Source organism: Natator depressus, chromosome 6 (genome assembly GCF_965152275.1).
Source record: "Natator depressus isolate rNatDep1 chromosome 6, rNatDep2.hap1, whole genome shotgun sequence".
NCBI classification, from domain to species: Eukaryota; Metazoa; Chordata; order Testudines; family Cheloniidae; genus Natator; species Natator depressus.
The window spans coordinates 91,665,442-91,685,552 of record NC_134239.1 but is presented as its reverse complement, the minus strand read 5'-3'; the positions used below and the strand labels follow the sequence as shown (position 1 = coordinate 91,685,552).

Here is a 20,111-nt window from a genome sequence, read left to right as displayed (position 1 = left end):
TAGTTTCCCAGATCACTTCCTTTTCTTAAAAATAGGTACTATATTACCAATTCTCCAGTCACAGGGTTGACGCCTGAGTTTACAGATTCATTAAAAATTCTTGCTCCTGACTCCTGGATATTGCAGCTCTTGATTCATGCATTTCTGAAAATTGTAACCTGTGAAATGGCCTGGAATTCAAGATGGGGCTGGCAGGGGAGCCTAGCATTCACTGGGAGCCTCGTGTCTCTGGCACAGTCATCACAGACGATGATGCATGGGATGACCAGTGGCTGCTAGCTGTCTCATTTTGGTCCCAGACAATAGCATAGCCAAATGAGTCTGGGAAAGCTTGGGCAAAGTCATTCAAGAAGTGGGGGATCATGCAGTGAGGGGGATGAGACAACTAGCGATCATGCATTGAGAATGATGAGACCATGGAGGATCATACAGTGAGAAAGTGATGGGGATTTAACCTTGTGTTTGTATGAAAGCTATCTCCTGTGGCTTGTTCCCCAGCACCAGCAGTTACCTTGACACCGCGGTTGTGCTGACACAGTGGCTGTGCTAATATTTCACTCCTGAAACAGAGAGCACTAACATTCCCACCTCAATCACAGCTCTGGGTGTGGCCATCTGGAAAGAGCAGGTGCCAAACACCACTGTGCATCCATAATTGGGGACAGGATCTAAGGCAGTTTACTAGCCGGTTGTACACCCAGCCCGGCCTTCATCCTCACTATAGCTGGGACCCTCACCCCTCTGGCCCCAGTCAGAATTCTGTTTTCACCAAAATCCACTGGAAAATCCTGATTTCCACTAAAAACAGGCATTTCTGGTTTTCCGATTTTCACCATAATCAATAGGGTTCTCATCAGGAGGTAGGGGAAGGGGCCGGGGTGAGGGGGAGCTGGCCAGAGCTGGGTTCGGGGCCCACTAACTCTAACCCAACCCGAACCCTATACCCGAACCCTGAGATTACTGCCTCACTCCTGTATCCAGACTCTGCTCTCCTCCCACTGGCCTCTGTGCAGTCACCACCTCAGCCCTGTATACTGAGGGACGAACTGGGGATTTTAGTGGAAATCAGGCTTTGCCAGTTTTCCAATTTCCACAAAAATCAACAGGGTTCTGTCAATCGCTGTTAAGAACATTCCCTGAAATTTGGGGATGGATTGGATGCAATTTTCACAAGTTATCGTGCTACATCCAGCAAGACAGAAATCAAACTGAATGTAGGGCTTCCCTTTGCTCAGCAGATCTAAGGTGGATCAAAAGTAGGACATAGTTCTTGTGCCTGCAGAGGAACATGGATTCTATAAGTGCTTTAGACACATGCTATTCGTCTAAATACTAAGAGAGGTGAAGGTAAACACCAGGTATTAAATAAGGATATTGATATAATAGACATCACAGAAACTTGGAGGAACAATGATAATCAATGGGACACAGTAATACCAGGGTACAAATATACAAGAATGACAGAGTTTTTTGTGCTGCTGGCGGAGAGACACTGTATGTGAAAGAAAGCATAGCCAACTATAGTAAAAATCTTAAATGACTCAAACTATACCACAGAATTTCTATGGCTAGAAATTCCATGCTTGAATAATAAGGGTATAGCAGTAGGAATACACTACTGACCACCTGACCAAGATGGTGAAATGCTCAGGGACAGTAGAGAGTTTACAAAAACAGAAAACACAATGATCGGAGATTACACCTATCCCTATATTGATTAGGAACGTGTCACCTCAGGACAGGATGAAGAGAGAAAATTTCTAGACACCATTAATGACTGCTTCTTGGAGCAGCTAGTCCTAGAATTCAAGGGGAGAGGAACCTAGCAGGACTGGGCACTAAACAGACACAGACACACTGTGGGGGATGAAAATGACATTCTACAGTCTTTTAGACCCAAGATATGGGGGTTTCTTTTTAAACAGAGATTTACAAACTGTAGAGAGCCAGATCCTGCTCATGCTAAGGCAAATTCCCACTGAAGTCAACAAGAGTTTTGTCTGAACAAAGATTGAGTGAGGTTTATTAATATTAATAGCCCTCCACAATTTTTAACATTTTTATTTGACAATAGGATTGTTGGTTGTTCCCATTTAAAGTTTCCCTTTGAAATATCACAAGCCCAGACTCAAAAGCACCAACCAGTGACTAAGAAACACAATGTGCAAACAATCAGGTAGTTCCCTGTTTCAAGCAGAGCAAAATGCAAAAAAGAACATAGCTTCAAGAGCACACAAGTAAAATGGTTTTTAAAGGGCAGTGGAGGTCAGTGACCTCATGTTGCAGGACACCTCCAGGAGTAAAGGGAGTTCATAGCTTGGTCAGTTCTTGGTCTCTCAGATGAGACAGCCACTGAGGGACCCAATCAGTAACAAAAGTGAGAGAGGATTTTGTGAAGTGGATGCCTGCTCACTTGGAAACAGACTGAGAGCGTTAGGGAAAAAGGGTCTCCCTCCCGCCTAGGGTTGGGAGGGTAGCCTTCCCTGGACTTCTGTATTAGCCAAACAAACACAGAGTCAGGACTCTTAGATAAAATGAGGCACTTTAATGCTAGCAAGTATGACAGCTGAAGGGCTCACCAATTCCTACAGGAGCCACCAACTCATCTCATTGTGCGGACTGCGAGGGTCTGCTACCATATTTCTAAAGCCTCATGGAGACAGGCACTTTTGGAGTTTTCACTTTTGAGGCTAGCATCTTCTCTGAACTCAAAACCTGATGTTCCCTTGCTGGAGTAGGTCCAGGATATGTCAACGCTCATTCTGTTCCTGTCACCTTTTCACCAATACTTGGCCATCTGTGGCATGGCACTATGGACTACTTGCTCCCCGCAAGTCTACAGGACCAAGGCTGATGGGGCAAGAACATGTCATGCCAGGGCAGATACCCCCACTTCCCAGACTCCAAACCATTACCTTTATCTGTCGTGTCTGGTCTCTTTCATCCCAGCTACTTGTGTTCCCCACCCAGAAACAAAATGTCTCAGTGTTACTTAAGGAGTTATTAAGACACCAAAAATTGAAAGATTAGATTTATCACGGCAGACAGTGGATTATGGAGAATAATTCATCAAATGTCAGAGCAAACAGACCACAATTTACAGAAGGCCTGGCTGAGTCAGTGAAATCTGACTATACTTCTCCCCCACTAATGAATACCAAGCCTAATTGATGGGACCCAAACTCAGCTGTCGACAGTGTGTATTTATTAACTCAATTTTTTTATAATATCTTATATATCTACAGTAGAGTGGCTTTCATCCCAACTGATCCTGAAGCACTTATATACACTTCATTCCCCTTGGATGTATTCATTATGACAGTCTTTAATGACATAATCACACAGAGTTTGTTCTCCAGGACTTCTGTCTCAGTAACTGCACAGGATGACCAGTGAATGAGGCAGATTTCAAGAGGAGAAAGAATGATCTCTTGTGTTTAAGGCACTAGACTGAGATTCAAGAAAGATGAATTCTAATCTTGATTCTACTGTAGACTTCCCATGTGACATTAGGCAAGCCTGTATCATAATTGCATACCCACAAGGAAGCGGAATTAAGATTACCCAGGCAGCCATAAATATAACATTTCCTAAATGTTGAGTGCTTGACTTTGTATATACACAACATACAAAACACTATGCTAAAAGAGTATTAAGACTGCAAACATTCATACACATGCATGTAATTTCACCCAGTACTGAAATGCATCTACCTCTTGGGTGTAACATGGCAACTGTTTAATAACGCGCAGCAACATTACATAAAGGAAGTCAAGAAGGATAGTGTATCAGTTCAAATTACAGGGAGGCAGAATCTGTCCACTGTGCTGGGACCAACACCCCAACTCTTGCACAAGATGCAAAGAGTGCTTTAATTATATAAAGAGTCACAGCCTCCATTTTATAGTCTCATCTGAAAGATGGCACCTCCAGTACCACAGCATCCCTTAGCAACGTGCTGGAGGGTTAGGTAGTGACTCAAATAGCATTGAATCAGTAGCAGCATTTCCTGTAAAACCTTAGTGCTCCAGAGAGGTCTCCTGGGCAAGGGACATGGACAACTTCATAAAATCATAGGACTGGAAGGGACCTCGAGAGGTCATCTAGTCCAGTCCCCTGCACTCATGGCAGGACTAAGTATTATTCATGGCAGGACTAAGTATTATTTACACTTCAATTTGCACTAGTGAGAATCTGCTACTAAATACTTACCAGAACCAACCCTGCTTAGTGTACGTGATTTGAGGCAATCACAGCACAAGATGAAATGGCTGCTGGTGCATGGCTGACCCAGGATGGCTTCTTAGCTTCCTTATCACCACACTTGTTCATCACTCTGAAGATATTCCTCCCCTACCTATGCTACAGCCATGTTCTAGATTTACCACCTTCTACTGTACATACATGTCCCAGTCCTATCTGCTTCTGAACACCCACAGGTGTAATTTCCACATCCTGTAAATCACTCCCAGATCCTTCTCCTTAGCTAAGATGGGGAACATCCTGTTTTCTCTCACCATCTGAGGAAATACAGGTGAACGCCTTTGCCTTTTCCCAGCTCTTTCCACTGGACACAAACTGTTGCTCATCTAGATGGCTAGAAGTCTCATCTGTGTCCTCAGGCTCACATCTGTGCTACAGTGCCAATTCCCCATCCCTGACATATTACAAAAGGCATCACCACCTTGGATGGTGTATTCAAACAGGTGGCATGACTTGTCCTTCACCTCTTCCTCAGTGTCACCTATTGAAGCCAAGGTTACCATGAAGATACAAGGTTTGATTCACCCAGAGAAGCTAGTGCAGACCCTGGCACAGGATCCCAGGCAGCATGATGTCCTCCCACTTGAGGATCACCATGGTGCTAGATGCTCATAACATTCCCATTCCATCGTGGAACCCATAACCAGCTGATGCATTCCCAGAAGTGGGTGGTGATAACCAGAAAAGGGTGTGACCAGGGCACCTAGGAAATGTCAATTCAGCATATCGGGGTAGCAGATCCAGCCACAAGATAAGGCCACCTCACAATGGAAACCCTGGGGAGTGCAACAGTGTAAATGCCATGCATCCTACTCTGGGGGGAATCCTTACCTGCCTGCCCAGGATTTGAGCAATGTGGACCCCTCTGCACCAATCAGTATGAATCAAGCCAATGGCTTCTTCTTTTCTCTCCTGTGACCCTGCTGCAGCTCTGCACCCCATTCCCTTGTACTTCTCTACCCACTTGGTGCTCTGCACAGCTGAAGAAGACGTCTCGGATTCCATCAACGATGCTTCCTAATCAGAAAGTCATTGTCACGAGAGAAGGAACAAACTGTACAAGGAGATGCCCTCTATTCCACCTCCTGGAGACCAACGCAGGACTGTTCCCCTGGAGTCCATTGTCCAGGATTCTGTCTAGTCTCTGTTCAACTGCCCTTCCCTCTCCTGCACCCTTTTCTTCTGGTCTCACTCTGCCAGAGAGAGCCTGGTGGGAAAGCCTGTGTGCAGCAAGTCCCCCTGCCCCTTCTCAGTCTGCAGTTTGCTGAGCCATACGGCAATCAGCATCAGTTATTATCCTGAGTCAGTATTTTCTAATTTCTACAGACCAATGCTTTGGGGGAAAGTACCTTTTATTCCATTCCTGTTTACTGCTGCTTAACATCTGTGCTCAGGCAAACACATGGCACCTTCATTTATTTCCCTGATTAAAGTCAGATTTTTAAGACAAGACAACACTACCTGAGAAAATTACTAATCCTGGATTAAAAACCAACATCCACATGTGACATTTGCAAGGGCAAGAGGCGGGACAGCAATGAGAAGACAGCACCAGTGCATATTGCATATAGCCCACCCCCTCACTCCCCAAGAGGCTGACCTGAGCCCCTGGCTGGGATGCCATTCAAACCAGACAATCCCACCCTACCCTGCATGCCTAGCTAGAATCTATCTAGGTTCTTATGCTGGTGCCCATTCCCTTGATATCAATGAAACTCAAGATTAAGAAAAATGATGTAGAACTGAGGTTAAAAAATTTAGATACATTTGTGGAGGATAGGCCCAAGGATGTTAGCCAAGATGGGCACGGCCACATCTCCATGCTCCAGATGTCCCTAAACCTCTGACTGCCAGAAGCTGGGACTGGACAACAGGGGATGGATCACTTGTTAATTGTCCTGATCTGTTCATTCCCTTTGAAGCATCTGTCAGTGGCCACTGTTGGAAGACAGGACACTGGGCTAGATGGACCATTGTTTTGACCCAGTATGGCCATTCTTATGACCTCTCTCTTTTTCTTCCCTGATGGGAAATGGCAGGTTGAGGATTGTACTGTCCCTTTATACTACTTTTGTTAAAGAATAATAGAGCATGAGAGTGCTGGGGAGAGTAAATGCACTATGGCCATAAAGCCTGGGCAGAGAGGTGGGCTTTGCACGTAGCTCTAAGAGGTTAGTGAGCATTCATCAGCAATGAGTTCCATGATCTAGGCCGAGTTCCAATGAAGGCTCCGTCTCTCACAGTCATGAGCACTTCTCCCTGTGTTGGTCGACAGTTCCTCCACTCCTGTGGAAGGGAGCAGTCTTGGGAAGTCCCTAGGGTAGCAAGGACTAATTCCATGCTTGGGAATTAGGACAGCAATCTTGAACTGAACTGTGCTCAATGGGAAATCAATGCAGAGAGTGGCAAATTGGGCTGGTGAGATCCCAGCAACATGTGTTGCTGAGCAGGTGGGCTGCTGCATTCTGAATTAGCTGGCGCATTCACAGAGCATGGAGTTTTATTCCTAGATTATATGAGAGTGTGGATTGCCATAGCCAGATCTAAGTCTGATAGGACCAGGCGTCTTCTGGACACTGCAGATGGAAGTGGGTGTCCTTTGCCACTGTGACTATTTGGGTGTCCAAGTGCAGTACAGAGCTAAAGACCTCTAAGTCTACAGACCAGTTTAGCTATCTTAAGGGCAGGTGCTTTCAATGGATGGGATCAGTTATAGAGGAGACTTCATTAAAACACATCCCTCTTCCCGCTAGCATCACCTTGGTCTGGTCCAGCTTCAGCCAGCTGCTCTTCAACCAGGTGCTGATCTTCACAAGCCATCACAAAAGCTGGGCAGCAGTACAGTGAACCTTTGACATAAAGCAGATGTGCAGCTGGGCAGTGGGACATGAAAGGGTCCAGAAATTACTTTAAGTCCAGCACAACACATCCTGTAGCACAAAAAGTTAAAGTAGGCGAGGGACAGGGAACAGTTGATCTGTGATGTTTCAGAACCAACCTCTGAACTGGACCCACAATTTTGTGCATGCAAAATCTCCACACTTGTGCTCACAAAGTCAGCTATATCAGTGCCCACTCTGCACATACAAATGGGGAGGGCTAGAGAGGAAATATGGTCATCAGTCCAGATCAAACCAGTACCACTTAAAATATTATAGATGGTTTTCTTCAATGCAAGCACCCCAAGTTCAGGATCAGATTCAGAACTCCAGCTGGGCTCTTTCTGCCTCATATGGAGGCACCGGTAAGAAAGATTGTGTTGCTGAAACTTAGCTGATTGTTTTGCTGATGATACATAAGCAGGAAAAGAATCCAAGTGACTCTTCCATAGCTATGCTGGCTCTGCAGAGCTGGCAGAAGGGAAAACTTTGGGTCAATGGAGTCAGTGGATATATCCTACCTAATGCTGCAGCATAACAGACCAATGGTTCATCTGACCCGGTATCCCACAATCTACCACACTAGATCAGGCCAATGGTTTCATTACGGTAGTTCTCCTACTTCCTGCCATACCATATCACATCAATGATCCACCTAGTTCAGGATCTCGCTTCTTGCCACACCAGAACAGATTTTTGGTCCCACCTGCTTCTGCATTGGATCAAGCCGATGATCCATCCTGTAACCCATCGCCGACAACAGTCATTATTAAATGCTCCTGAACAGTGCTAGTCCCCATTATAATCCTACAATAATTAAGCAATGGCTTGTGGGGGAGAAAAAAATTCCTTTCTGACCACAGCTGGTAGTCAGCATATGCCTTGAAGCCTGAAGATCAATACCCCTTATAAGGCATATTCAGTGCTGTTTTGAGTTCTATAAGCTTTTTACCCTGTACAACATTCATGCAGGTCTAAAAACAAAATAAAAAGGGAGCATCTTTATGCAACACCAGCAGGGGTGACCATATCCCCATCACACCCCTACCAAAGGGCCAGTGATTTGTGAAGTGCCCTGTTCCTTCTAACACTGCCCTCCCCAGGAGGCACAGAAGCTCCAAGCTGCCACAGACTCTCCCTCACGCTCCCCAAACACACTTACCTTTTCTCTAATTTGCTCTTTTATCTTGAGCTGTCTCTCACTTGAATTGAACGATGCTCATTAAATCTGCTGCCTTCTCTTTCTTTTTGAAGAAATATTACCTTGCCTGCTTCTCCCTATCTCCACCTGTCAGGACAGAGCTATGTCTGTCAATCTCAGAGATGGATCGGAATTGTGGCCCTTTGAGAGAGCACAACTTCCCCAACTTCAGCCAATTCTTTTAATTTTTAATTTGAAGGACTCTCCCTGCTTCTAAATGCAGATCCCCATCCTCGTGTCTCCGGGGGCAAGCAGGACAAGGATCGCACTCTCCCTCTGCTTCCTTCTGCCAACAGCCTCTTCCACCTCTAGCACAACCTGCATCTGCCCAGCTCTGCACTGGGATTGCCCTGTCCCAGAGCCCATGGGAGGGAGAAGATCGCACAGTCCACATTGAGATTCTTCTGGTCTGGAGCTCCAGCAGACTCCTTGCATCACCACAGCTCCCATGCCCCACGGCTGAAGGCACAAGCATACCAGAAATGTCCCTGCAGTCTATCAGAAAGAGAGGACCTCCTACGAACTAGCTCATAATCCCTCAGGGTCACGCAGGGGCAACTGAGGGGAGGCACCAGCCTAAGCAGCAGCAGAAGCCCTAGCTAGAAGCAGAAGGAGAGGAAGCCAGAAAGCCCAGCTGGCTCCTCCAGTGGCTCCCTCCAGGTGTGAGGATCAGAGCACTAGGAAGAGTCATAGGCACCACTCAGACACTTCCCAGCTACAGAGTAATCTGACAAGCGTCCAGCCAGCAATGTTCTAGACAAAGGCCAGGCTGATCAGGTCCCCAGGACCCACACAGGGAGTGAAAGACACACACACACACACACACGGAGTGCGTGAGCAATGAGGGAACACGAGACGGAGAGAGTCAAAGGGTCCCTAGTGGAAAATTAGGAGAGCTTGAGATTCTGCCTTGCTGATGGGGAATAAGGAGAAGCCTTATGTTCCAGCAATGTAGGGGCCATGTCTTAGGAGCCTGAATAGTACTGGGCCTGTCACTGCCACCTTTTAGCAGGCCAGACTCAAATCTCTCCACAGTTGTGATGAAAAAACTGACAAAATGCAATATGAACTTGCCCCTCCCCATAGTTCACCTCCACTCTCCTCCCCTCCTTCACCCCTGTCACAGATACAGAGGTTTCTCCTCTGCTCTCCTCCTCTAACCCCTCCACTTGTCCCAGCAACCTCATCCCATCTCCTGACTTCCCTTGCACCCACTCTCATCCCCTTCTTTACTCTTCTCCTTAACCTCTCACACTCCTCTGGCTCTTTCCCCTCACGATTTCAACATGCTTTCATCTCTTCCATCATAAAAACCTCCACCCTTTACCCCACTTGCCTCTCCGACTATTCCCCCATCTCCCTTTCATCTTCCAACTCACTGAGCCCACAGTTTACAATCACTATCTGGAGTTAATCTCCTCCAATTCCATTCTAGGCCCTCTCCAACCTGGCTTCTGCTCTTCGCACTCAACTGAAACTGCTCTTGCCATAGTCTCTAATGGCCTCTTCTTAGCCACATCTCAGAACCAGTATTCCATCCCCATCCTCCTGACCTGTCAGCCACCTTTGGCAATGTTGACCATGCCCCTCTTCTTAAAATGTTGTCCTCCCTTGACTTCCATGACTCTGTCCTTTCCTAGGGGTCCTCCTACCTCTCTAACTACTCCTTCAGTGCATCCTCTAGAGGATGCTCCTCATCCCCATTCCAACTTTCTATGATGGTTCCATCGGATTCTGTCCTTGGTCCCCTTCTCTTGTCCCTCTACACCTTACCTCTGGGTAATCTCATCCACACAAATACAAATTCAACTAACTTCTCTATGCTGTTGACTCATAGATCTACCTCTCTACTCCAAACTAGTCTCCTTCTGTCCAAACTCAAATCTCAGCCTGTCTCTCTGATATCTCCACATGGATGTCTAGCTGTCCACTCAAACTCAACATGACTCTCCTACTCTTCCCCACCAAGCCATCCCTCCTACCTCTTTTCTCGAACACTGTGGACAACACCTCTATCTCGACTCACTCAGGCCCGTAACCTGGATGTCATCACTGACTCAGACTGCTCTCTCAGTCCTCAGACCCAGGCTCGGCCTAAGTCTTGTAGATTCTTTCTGCATAACCTCTCTACGATAAGGCCTTTCCTACCCATCCACATAGCTAAAAGTCGTCCATATCTCACATCTTGATTACTGCACCTCCTATTCTCTGGCTTTGACAAATGCAATCTTGCCTTGCTCATAGCCATTCAGAATGCTGCTGCTGCAAAGATAATTTCCTAGCCTGTCTCTTTTAAGTCATCCCTGCACGAGCTCCCTCTTCTCTATCACATCAATCATCAGCTACTTGTCTTCACTTTCAAAGCTATTGTAGCAAGGGAGTGGGGCCTCCCTCCCTGATGGGCAGGGAGACATCTGCGAGCATCTCCTGGCAGGCAGAACCGTGACACCCGCGACCGCCCCACCGGAAGCAGAGGGGCAGGGCAGGACCCGGAAGTATAAAAGGCGGGCCCTCCAGCTCAGTTGGAGGAGTGCTGCCAGAGGAGCAGGACGTCTCCCATCTGCTGCTGGAGCTCGGACCCGACTGAGGCTGCTACAGTGCCAGAGACCCGGAGAGACTGTCAGAGCTGCCAGACATTGGAGATGCTGAGGAGTTGTTGCGGCTGCTACTAGCCGTTTACCCCAGCGAGACGAACATTGACCCCATGTAGGAAGGCGCCCATGCCGAATTGGTGTTGGCTGCATTACGGACTTCCAGCCAGTCAGTGTGTTGCGGCCAGATTCCCTGCTGATCCAGTGGCAGAACATTCCACCACTGTTATGGCCCTGGGCTGGGGTGCAGTGAAGTCGGGTGGGCCTGTGTCCCACTGCCACCCTGGCCCTGGGGGTCTGGAAGCCTCCCCACCATTAGGTCAAGAGGCCTGTGTTGATCTGTCATCCACCCAAGCTAGGATGCCAGATGGTTTTGCTGTCTGCCCGCGAGAGAACTGATCCCTCTAGATGAGGGGTTCTAGCCACAACAACTGGTTTTCTGCATATAAAATCCAGAATCACCATTAGTGGGTAGTAAGCAGGGCAATTGCTCAGGGCCCCATGCCACAGGGGGCATCACAAAGCTAAGTTGCTCAGGCTTCGAGTTTAGCCCGGGGTGGTGGCACTTGGGGCGCCGGGTTGCAATCCTGCGCAGCGGGGCTTTGGCTTTCTGCCCTGGGTCCTAGCGAGTCTAATACTGGCCATGCATGGCGGACCCCCTGAAACCTGTTTGCGGCCCCTGAAAGGACCCCAGGTCCCTGGCTGAGAACCACTGCCCTAGGCTGCTATGTTGCTCTACCCTGACCGAAGGCCAGAGCCCCTTAGCTGTTGGTGTCCCACCCTGCTTGAGGGCCTGGGCCCCCTAGACTCACTACTGCTCTGCTGACAGCAAGCAGGGCCATTAACTGTTTGCTGCCCCGCCCGGAGTGAGGGCCCCAGGCCTATAGACTCGGGCTCTGCCTGACTGCGGGCCAACAGAGCCCTTAATTGTTTGCCGCCCCGCCCTGACTGAGGACCCTGGGCCTATAGATATGCTGCTGCTCCTCTGCTGGACAGCAGAGCAGAGCCCTTAACTGCTTGCTGCCCCCCCAGCCTCACTTGGTGGAGGGCCAGGACCTCCAGACTCAATTATTGCTCTGCCTGACTGCAGGCCACAACCCTTGGCTGTTGGCTGCTCTGCCCTGTTTGGGGGCTGGGGCTTACAGACTCAATTGCTGCCCGGCCTGGACTGCAGATTTTGGCCTAACAACAATTCCCCTCTGAACTGAGTCGCTCCAGAGGCATGGTAGCGAAGGGGTGTAGCCACCCTCCCTGATGGATAGGGAGACAGGGGGGACAGGTGCAACCCCCTTACAGCCATGCATGATGACCTTTCCCCACTCTACCTATCATCTCTCCTTCGCTAGAGATGTCGACTCAACTCCCGTGATACTAGCCTCCATCATCCACTTGTTACATTTTCAAACAAGCACCTTTGTGCTTTCTCCCGTGCTGTCCCTCATGCTTGGGAGGACCTCCCTGTAAACATCCACAAGGGTACCTCATTATCAACCTTCAAGTCCCTCCTTAAAACTCTCCTTTGCTGTGATGCCTACAAAACACTTGACAATGGTTAAGTTTCTGGTGTGCTAAGACTACTGCATATCATACTGACCAATATTGTCCCATTCTTTCCTTGTACTCCCTCATCTGTGTGTCTGCATCCATCGCTAGTCTCTTGTTTTATACTTAGAGTGTAAGCTCCTTGGGGTGGAGGCCATCTTTGTGTTCTGCCTGTACAGTGCTCAGCACAATGGGATCCTGGTCCATGAATAGGGCTCCTAGGTGCTACAATAATAATCACCCCCCCACCACAAACAGGGGGGCCCATTCCTGTTCAGCCACACACAGTGGGCACCTGAGGATCTCACAGGTACCCACAATCCTTTGAGCCAATTACTATGGAACACCTTTTGATGTATCGCCGCAAAGGATTCTGCTTGTGCACTGCAAAGAGATGGAAGAACCTTTGTGAGAAGGAAGTGACACAGATGGGGCTAGATGGGGCACTGAGCAGGTAGGTGAGGACTAGAGGAAGAAGGGAGCCAGGAGCAATTGGGTACCTAACCCCATCTCCCTGTGGGCACTATGCCCCATCTTGCAGGTGATTCCACAAACTCTGGAAGCCAGGAAAGGCTGATAGACAGAGGGGTATGGGTAGACACAGAGTTAGTCTCAGGTAGGGAGACAGAGGCTCTGTATCCGTCTGTAGAGCTGCCCGAGAGTCCCGTCAGCAGTATGCTTCACCAGCATCAACAGATGCTGCCCTGTGAGAAAGAACCAGCTGCCAGTGCCTGAGGATATAGGTACCATTGGGAACAGAAATCACCTGAAATCCTCTGAAATCCTGCTTCAACTTCTAAAGATTGGGGGCTTTGGGAAGTATAAGAGGGGGTGGGGTAGTGTCTTGGAGTAGGTTTATGTGGCATGGGGCAGTAGTCATGGGTATCTGCGGGCTGGAATGGATGTACCCATTTGGTGGGTAAGAAGGGGTGGGTGAAATGGTACTGTATGCATTTGGGTTGCACAGGAGAATTAGGTGGGTGTAATGGGCGTGTACAGATCAGGGGGTGCATCCGTGTGTGGAACACATAGATGAATGCTGAGCGAGGTTTATTGTGCTTGGGTGGGATGTACTGTCTAGCGGGACGGCACTAGATGAGTTTGGAAGCACACGGAGAGGAGCGGTGTGTGGGGTGGGATGAATTCGTGGCTAGCGGGATGGCGCTGTACATGTTTGGGAGCACATGGGGAGAAGTGGTGTGGGAGGAGGGATATATTCATGACTGGCAGGATGGTGCTGTAGGTGTTTGGGAGTGAGGGGGGGAGGAGCGGTGTGTGGGGTGGGATGTATTCGTGGTTGGTGGGATGGCAACGTACGCATTTGGGAACACATGGGAAGGAGCAGTGTGAGCGGTGGGATTTATATATGTCTAGTAGGATGGTGCAGTAGATGTTTGATAGTTCACAGAGACTGAAACATAGAGACACCTTTTAGTGTCCAATATACAAGGGATTGTGTGAGAAAGATATGTCTTCAAGTGGTCAGGAATGTTTACAGGCCTCTCATCAGAAAGCAATGAGTCAAAAACATGCCTGACCCTGGGTTAAAAGGTAGAGGAACAGCAGAGATGGCATCATACTATGCAGCAGCCTGCCACTGGATCGGGAATAGACATTTCTGACAGACAGAAACCCAAAACAGAGTGTGAAGCCCTATCCCAAACAGACTGCACCCACCTCTGTTCCTTCCTTACACTTTCACAATAATTATATAGATTGTCAGTGTAATAAAGTCTTCCTGAATTGAATTGCTCGGATTGTAGGAATATGGGTGTGGAGGTTCGTGGTGTATATGGAGATGTACTGGGTTGTGTGGGTCATCTATGGCTGTGGAGTGCATGCGTGGGGATGTGGGTGTGATAGGGCTATTACCAAAGACCTGTGACTTCATAGCTAATTCAGATTTTCTAAGCTAGTTACCAAAGTTGAGTAGTTTTCAGAGTAGCAGCCGTGTTAGTCTGTATTAGTAATGTAAAGCTGAGTAGGCATCGATAGGATCTTGAAACCTCTGTTTATGGATGTGCTAGAGCAAGCAATAGATGCACAGCTGCACAGTATGCTACACAACAGTTCAGAACAGGAAGTGAAGAAGAATCAAATGGAATTGAGGGAGGAAAAATGGAATGTCTCACAATGGAATCTGGCCAAGACAGTTGGGTTAATAATCCTTGTGACCACTGTTCCCTTTAAGCTGTGCATGTGACAGATCCTAAACCCCGGACACACGGCAAAACACTGTGCACACAAAAAATGAAATACTACATCATAGCCAGGCTGAAATATCATTTATAGGCGACTTTTGACATTGTTCGCCCACCGTCTAGCAACACAGCTAGATTCTACTAGCTGGCAAGGGGGGGAAGGGAAAGGACGGCAATGAATCGTACCCCTCCCCACCAGCATTTCAAACGTGGAACGTTGATCACGTTGGGATGGTCAGGACCCACACATCTCCTTGTAGTCTGTTCATTTGGCTGTGTACAAACTCAAGTACGTGCGAATAAATCAAAATGCCTGGCCATAGTTGCTAAGGAACTGCAAAGATTTCCCAGAAATGAACAAAGGTAAGTGTTGTTTTCATGATTGAAATCTTTCAAAGGCATTGGACTTCATACATTTACTCGTGATGTTTTACCATTTTCCCGAGTTTTTTTGCCACAGATGCATGGACATGATTGGAGCTATGCACAAACTTCCGGTATCCTGATCTGAATGATCTCCCGATCGCCCTTTTGTCGAGTCATGCTGTTAAGCGCATTGAAATAGCAGCCATATAATAAAAGTATTAATTTTAAATAAACCAAGCTGGTAAAAAATCAATCCCAAAATGTCACTGTCTAGATGTCTAAAGCATAAAAGAACAGCGACTTCATTTAAATCTGGATGGCTGGATGAGATTATAGAGACGATTACACCGAAGTCACACAGTGTAATGCTTGTTAAACGTCGTTAAATATTCACATACGATGAGGACAACGGAGTGGTTTGTGTATATTGTCAAGATGCCAGAGCTTCGGGAGAATTTTCAACAGGAAAAATGTGGAACAATGTTTGGAAGTTGGATTTGTTAAAGCGTCATCTGTCAAGTAAGTCTCATACAGATGGTGTAACAAGACTTGGAAACAAAAACCCTTCCTTACGGAGCAGATTACTTACCATGATTCTTGAAAGTCCAGCTGAAAAGCAGAGGAGGCAAATTAATCTTGAATGCAAGCGCTCAAACCCAGAAGAAATCAAGGTACTTATTGACAGTGTGTTGTTGGCTATTAAAATGAACAGCTAAATGCTTTCTGTTCAGGATATTAATGACCATATGGAAAAGTATGTGTGCATACCAGCAAGCTGGAGAAGTAAAAATTATGCTTTTGAATTTCCTGAAATTATCAACTGCATTGTCCAAAATGACCTCATGCATGAAATAGCATCGGCAATGTTTCATACTCTAGCTGTTGATGAAAGCACTGATATATCCATTAACAGATACTTGATACTCTACTTTAAATATAGATCCATAAATTCTGCAGACTATAAAATTTCGTTTGGTGGACTATTATGATTGCAAGAATGTGATGCTGTTTCAATAGAGTCTGCAATGAAAGAGTTTTTTATAAAACACCAACTTGATCTAATGAAAATGGTGATGTTCACATCTGATGGTGCCTCTGTGATGTTGGGCAAACTCAATGGCGTGGCAGCTCAGCTGAAATGTGATATTCCACACTTAGTCCAGCAACATTGTATTGCACACTGGGAAGACCTGGGGATTTCCGATGCATGGAAAGAGGTCAAGCTGATAAGAGACATCGAAACCTTAATGAGAACTGTCTACGCGGTGTTCTGTCGGTCATCCACAAAAATGCAAATTTCAGGAAATAATGGATGCTTCTGAATGTGAGTCAGTGGCTTTCAGGCCACTCAATGAAATGCGCTGGTTATCTAGGCACTTTGAGCAATTATTCGCAACTATAATCCTCTTCTGGAATATTTTGAGCAAGACAAAGATACTGATCCAGTTTCTAAATACTGGCACAAAAAGCTGAATACCATGGAATACCGAATAACATTAGAAATTTTGAATGATGTTTTGTTGGAGCTGGCTTCACTATTCACGCTGCTCCAAAAACGGGGCCTTACACCTCTTGAAGCATTTTACCTTGCCCGAGGTAAACTGAACAAGATCAGTAGACAGTACCTTGTAGATTCAGTCTTATGGAGTGACAAAATTAAGGCTCTCTTAGATATGAGCTCTCAAGAAAATAATTAAATTGATACCAGTTCCATAATAACTTTCATAAACATCTTGTGTGCAAATTTGGAAGACAGGTTTCCAGAGGATGAAGTCCAGGAGTGGTCCGCTTTTGATTGTGCGGCAATAGTTAAGTGTGACTTCAATTTTGGAATTCATCAGGTCAAATCCCTATGTTCAAAATACAAAGACTTTCTTGCTGAAGAGATTGTTATAGTCAGTCAATGCAATGACTTCAAGTTTGCAGTAGCCGAAAGAATCAAAAGCCAATTGGTTTTAAGTTTCCCGGGTATGGTGACATTTGCTCACCAGAACGAACAGTTTCCGGATCTTGCAAAGTTGATGGATATTGGAGGAACATTCCTAGCATCAAGTGTAGACTGTGAGCGTGGCATTAGCTTAACAAACACTCTAAAAAACAAACTACGGAATCATTTACAAGTTGATCATTTGGACATGCTGATGTGTATTAAGAGTTACCAGCTGGATGGAGGACTGATAGATCGGGAAAGAGTTTATATTGAATGGGCAAATGAAAAAGATCGCAGGGAAAAACAGCAGGTTAGTTTAGCAGTCTTTGACATTTCAACCAATAAGGAAATTAAAATGCATTTGTAATTACATATCTTATTCTTGGCTGATAATCATTTATTGATTTTTTTTAGGAAAATTTTAAATTTAAAACACACACTCTTGTTTTTCTTTTTTTACTTATGATGTCTCTATCTGAAAACCCATATAAATTGACATAATGGCATACTTATTAAATTGTCTTTATTATATGTTTATCAAAATCTTTTCAGACATGTGTATAGAATGAAAGGTGAAAGTGGACGCCAATGAGTAGAAGCCTATGGACTGATCATGATCATGATTAATATGTGCTTGATATATGCTCGTGATTGCCTATAAAAAAGATCATAAAGCGTAATGCTTAAAACTAACTTCTGCTTCATGAAGAATGGTTAAATTTCCTTTTTCTAAGTATTTAAAAATGACATTTATAAAATAACATGGTGTAAAACTATTATCACAAATTGCAAATTAAAACTTTTTAAATGTATCAGCATTTTACTCACTTGGGCGCATTTGCCGCATAGCACACAAATTTGAACTCTGCTTCAAAAATTTGCACAGAACAAATTTTTTGGGCACACAGCCTGTCAAAAATTAGAAGGAAAATTGCTTGTGACCTACTCATATGAAAAATGCTCTGAGATCTATAAAAATTACAGAAGGGAAAGCTCCCTCTACTGAATCACTCACCCCACTCCCTATAACATAGCCTCCCTTAGCACCGCTCTGGGGAATGGGGTCAGTACTGTACTGGCTCCCTCCTAAGCCAACCACACCACTCCCAGAAGCACAGTACCCTCTAGCAGCATGCTGTGGCCAATACTGACTCAGAAGAGAAAGTCCTCTGCTGAGTCAGCCACTCCACTCCCTGCAGCACCCTTTCAAGAACTGAGCTAACCTTCCCTTTGCTCCCCCTCTCCCATATCTTCCTCCTTTTTCTGTCTCTATTCCCTTCTCTCCCTCCACAGCTCTCTCGATCTCTCCTCCTTCTCCTTCTTCCTTCCATTCTTTCCCTTCCCCCCTTCCTCCCTGTCTCCTGGTTGAGCTGCCAGGGGTCTGGTTCAGTGGCGAAACTCAGCTGATTTACTTGCCTTAAAGCAGTGTCTGCTTGCATGTAAATCACCCTCTGAGCCCGGCCTGTAAAATGGGCTTGTTCACTAAACTCTATGAATAGGAAAGTAGGCACAGCTGGCCTATTCATAATCAACATAAAAAATAGATTAGCACTTTACAGATTAAACATTATCGTTTCAACAGTTAACATAAATCAACTGCACTTATGGGCCCAGCACTGCTGCCACGGTGGCAGGGCAACATACTCTGCAAGGGAAGGGCTCCCGGCCTGGGGGTCCAGTAGGGAATAGTGCATTTCTCTTACCCCTCAGACAGGGGTTTCCCCTTGCAAGGTGTGCTGCTGGAATTCATTTCAAGGAGGAAAGCTGGGCTAAGAAGAAGGAGGTGGGAGATTAATCTCTAGCTATCTACCTACATTTCTATTGCACCCGGCACCATCGTATCTAAAGACCAATATCCAATCCTCCTATTCCCACATGGCTGATACAGCTGAAAAATATTTGCTGGGGGGAGAAGCCTGCAGGCCACTGGCTGCAATCCAACCTAGGTCAGTACTGACCAGTCATTACCATCTCGTGGATGACATGAACAGAGATGGTTGTGTCTCTGTCCAGTTCTTAACAGAACAGGTGTCTGCATCTCAAAAACTGCATCACAGCTGAACAATGCACCCTTGCGAGGTGTCTCAGCAGAGCGGCCAAGCACTAAAAGGGACCCAGAGACTGAGCTCCCCTTGGAGGTCCCTCCTTGTCAAAGGCAGCAGGGGCCAGATAGAGTGGAGGAAGCTTGTGCTGCTGCTCATGCTACAACTGTTCTTTAGTCAGGTAAGGGACATCAAGTCACCCGGGCTGTGAACCCAGCATCTTTCACCAGCGCTACATTCACACAGGAGATGTAAAGGAGAACCTCTGCTGACAGAACCAGCCCAAGCTAAGTGTGCTCCCTCCCTCCTCGGCTGAGCCATTTGGAATCACGCATTAGTTAGCCTGTTCCCCTGAGGCAGTCACCTCACCCCAACGAGAGTCACCCCCCAGATTACAGACAATGGCAAAGGGCCTTTGATCCGGGATCCATCTACAGCAGGCTAGGCCTCTTTCAAAGTCAGAAACCAAAAGATGGACAGCAGGAAACCAGGCCATGCCTCCCGCACACAGCGACAGGCTGGGCTTCCAGAGGCCGCTTGGAAGACACCAGCCATTCAGAGGCTTGGATATGGAGCTTCACGCTCTAGCAGGGACAAAGTCAAAGACACTTGGCAGCTCACAAGGCAAGGGGACTGAAGGAAGCACAACAGTTATCTACAGTGGGATTTGCCCTTGTCAGCTCATCTCCATAAAAGGGCCCCAGGAATTTTAATCACTCTAGCCCTCTGATAATGGGAAGAGCATTTAATAGACATGGGCCAGTAAGTCACATCCATTACTGTCTCTGAAGAGGGTAGCTTCTTTTCCTGCTCACAGCTGATATTTCCTCAAAAATTATTCACTATCTGAAATTATCCAGTTCATTTTTTGGAAAATTTTTTGCTAATTATTTTAACCTTAGAGGGGAGGATGGTGAACAGCCCTTGGCAAGAATTCACTATTCAAGCACAGCTGGCTGGTTGCGATTGGTAAAATAAATCATGTGGTATTGTGTCGGTTCCCTGATTGGAGGCACATGCACACACTCCCTCTGTGAACAGCAGCATGTGTGAATTTATAATTCCACTTGCTCCAAATCCTCAGGTGTGACTCTGA

The 20,111-nt window shown here is 46.4% G+C and overlaps 1 protein-coding gene and 1 pseudogene across 2 annotated transcripts in view; one reads left to right on the top strand and one right to left on the bottom strand.

The window, feature by feature from the left end:
* ADCK1 (aarF domain containing kinase 1) overlaps positions 1-20,111 on the bottom strand; it is a 133,072-nt gene that overhangs the window by 37,672 nt on the left and 75,289 nt on the right. The window lies entirely within an intron of this gene.
* Positions 15,252-18,190, top strand: LOC141988376 (E3 SUMO-protein ligase KIAA1586-like; annotated as a pseudogene).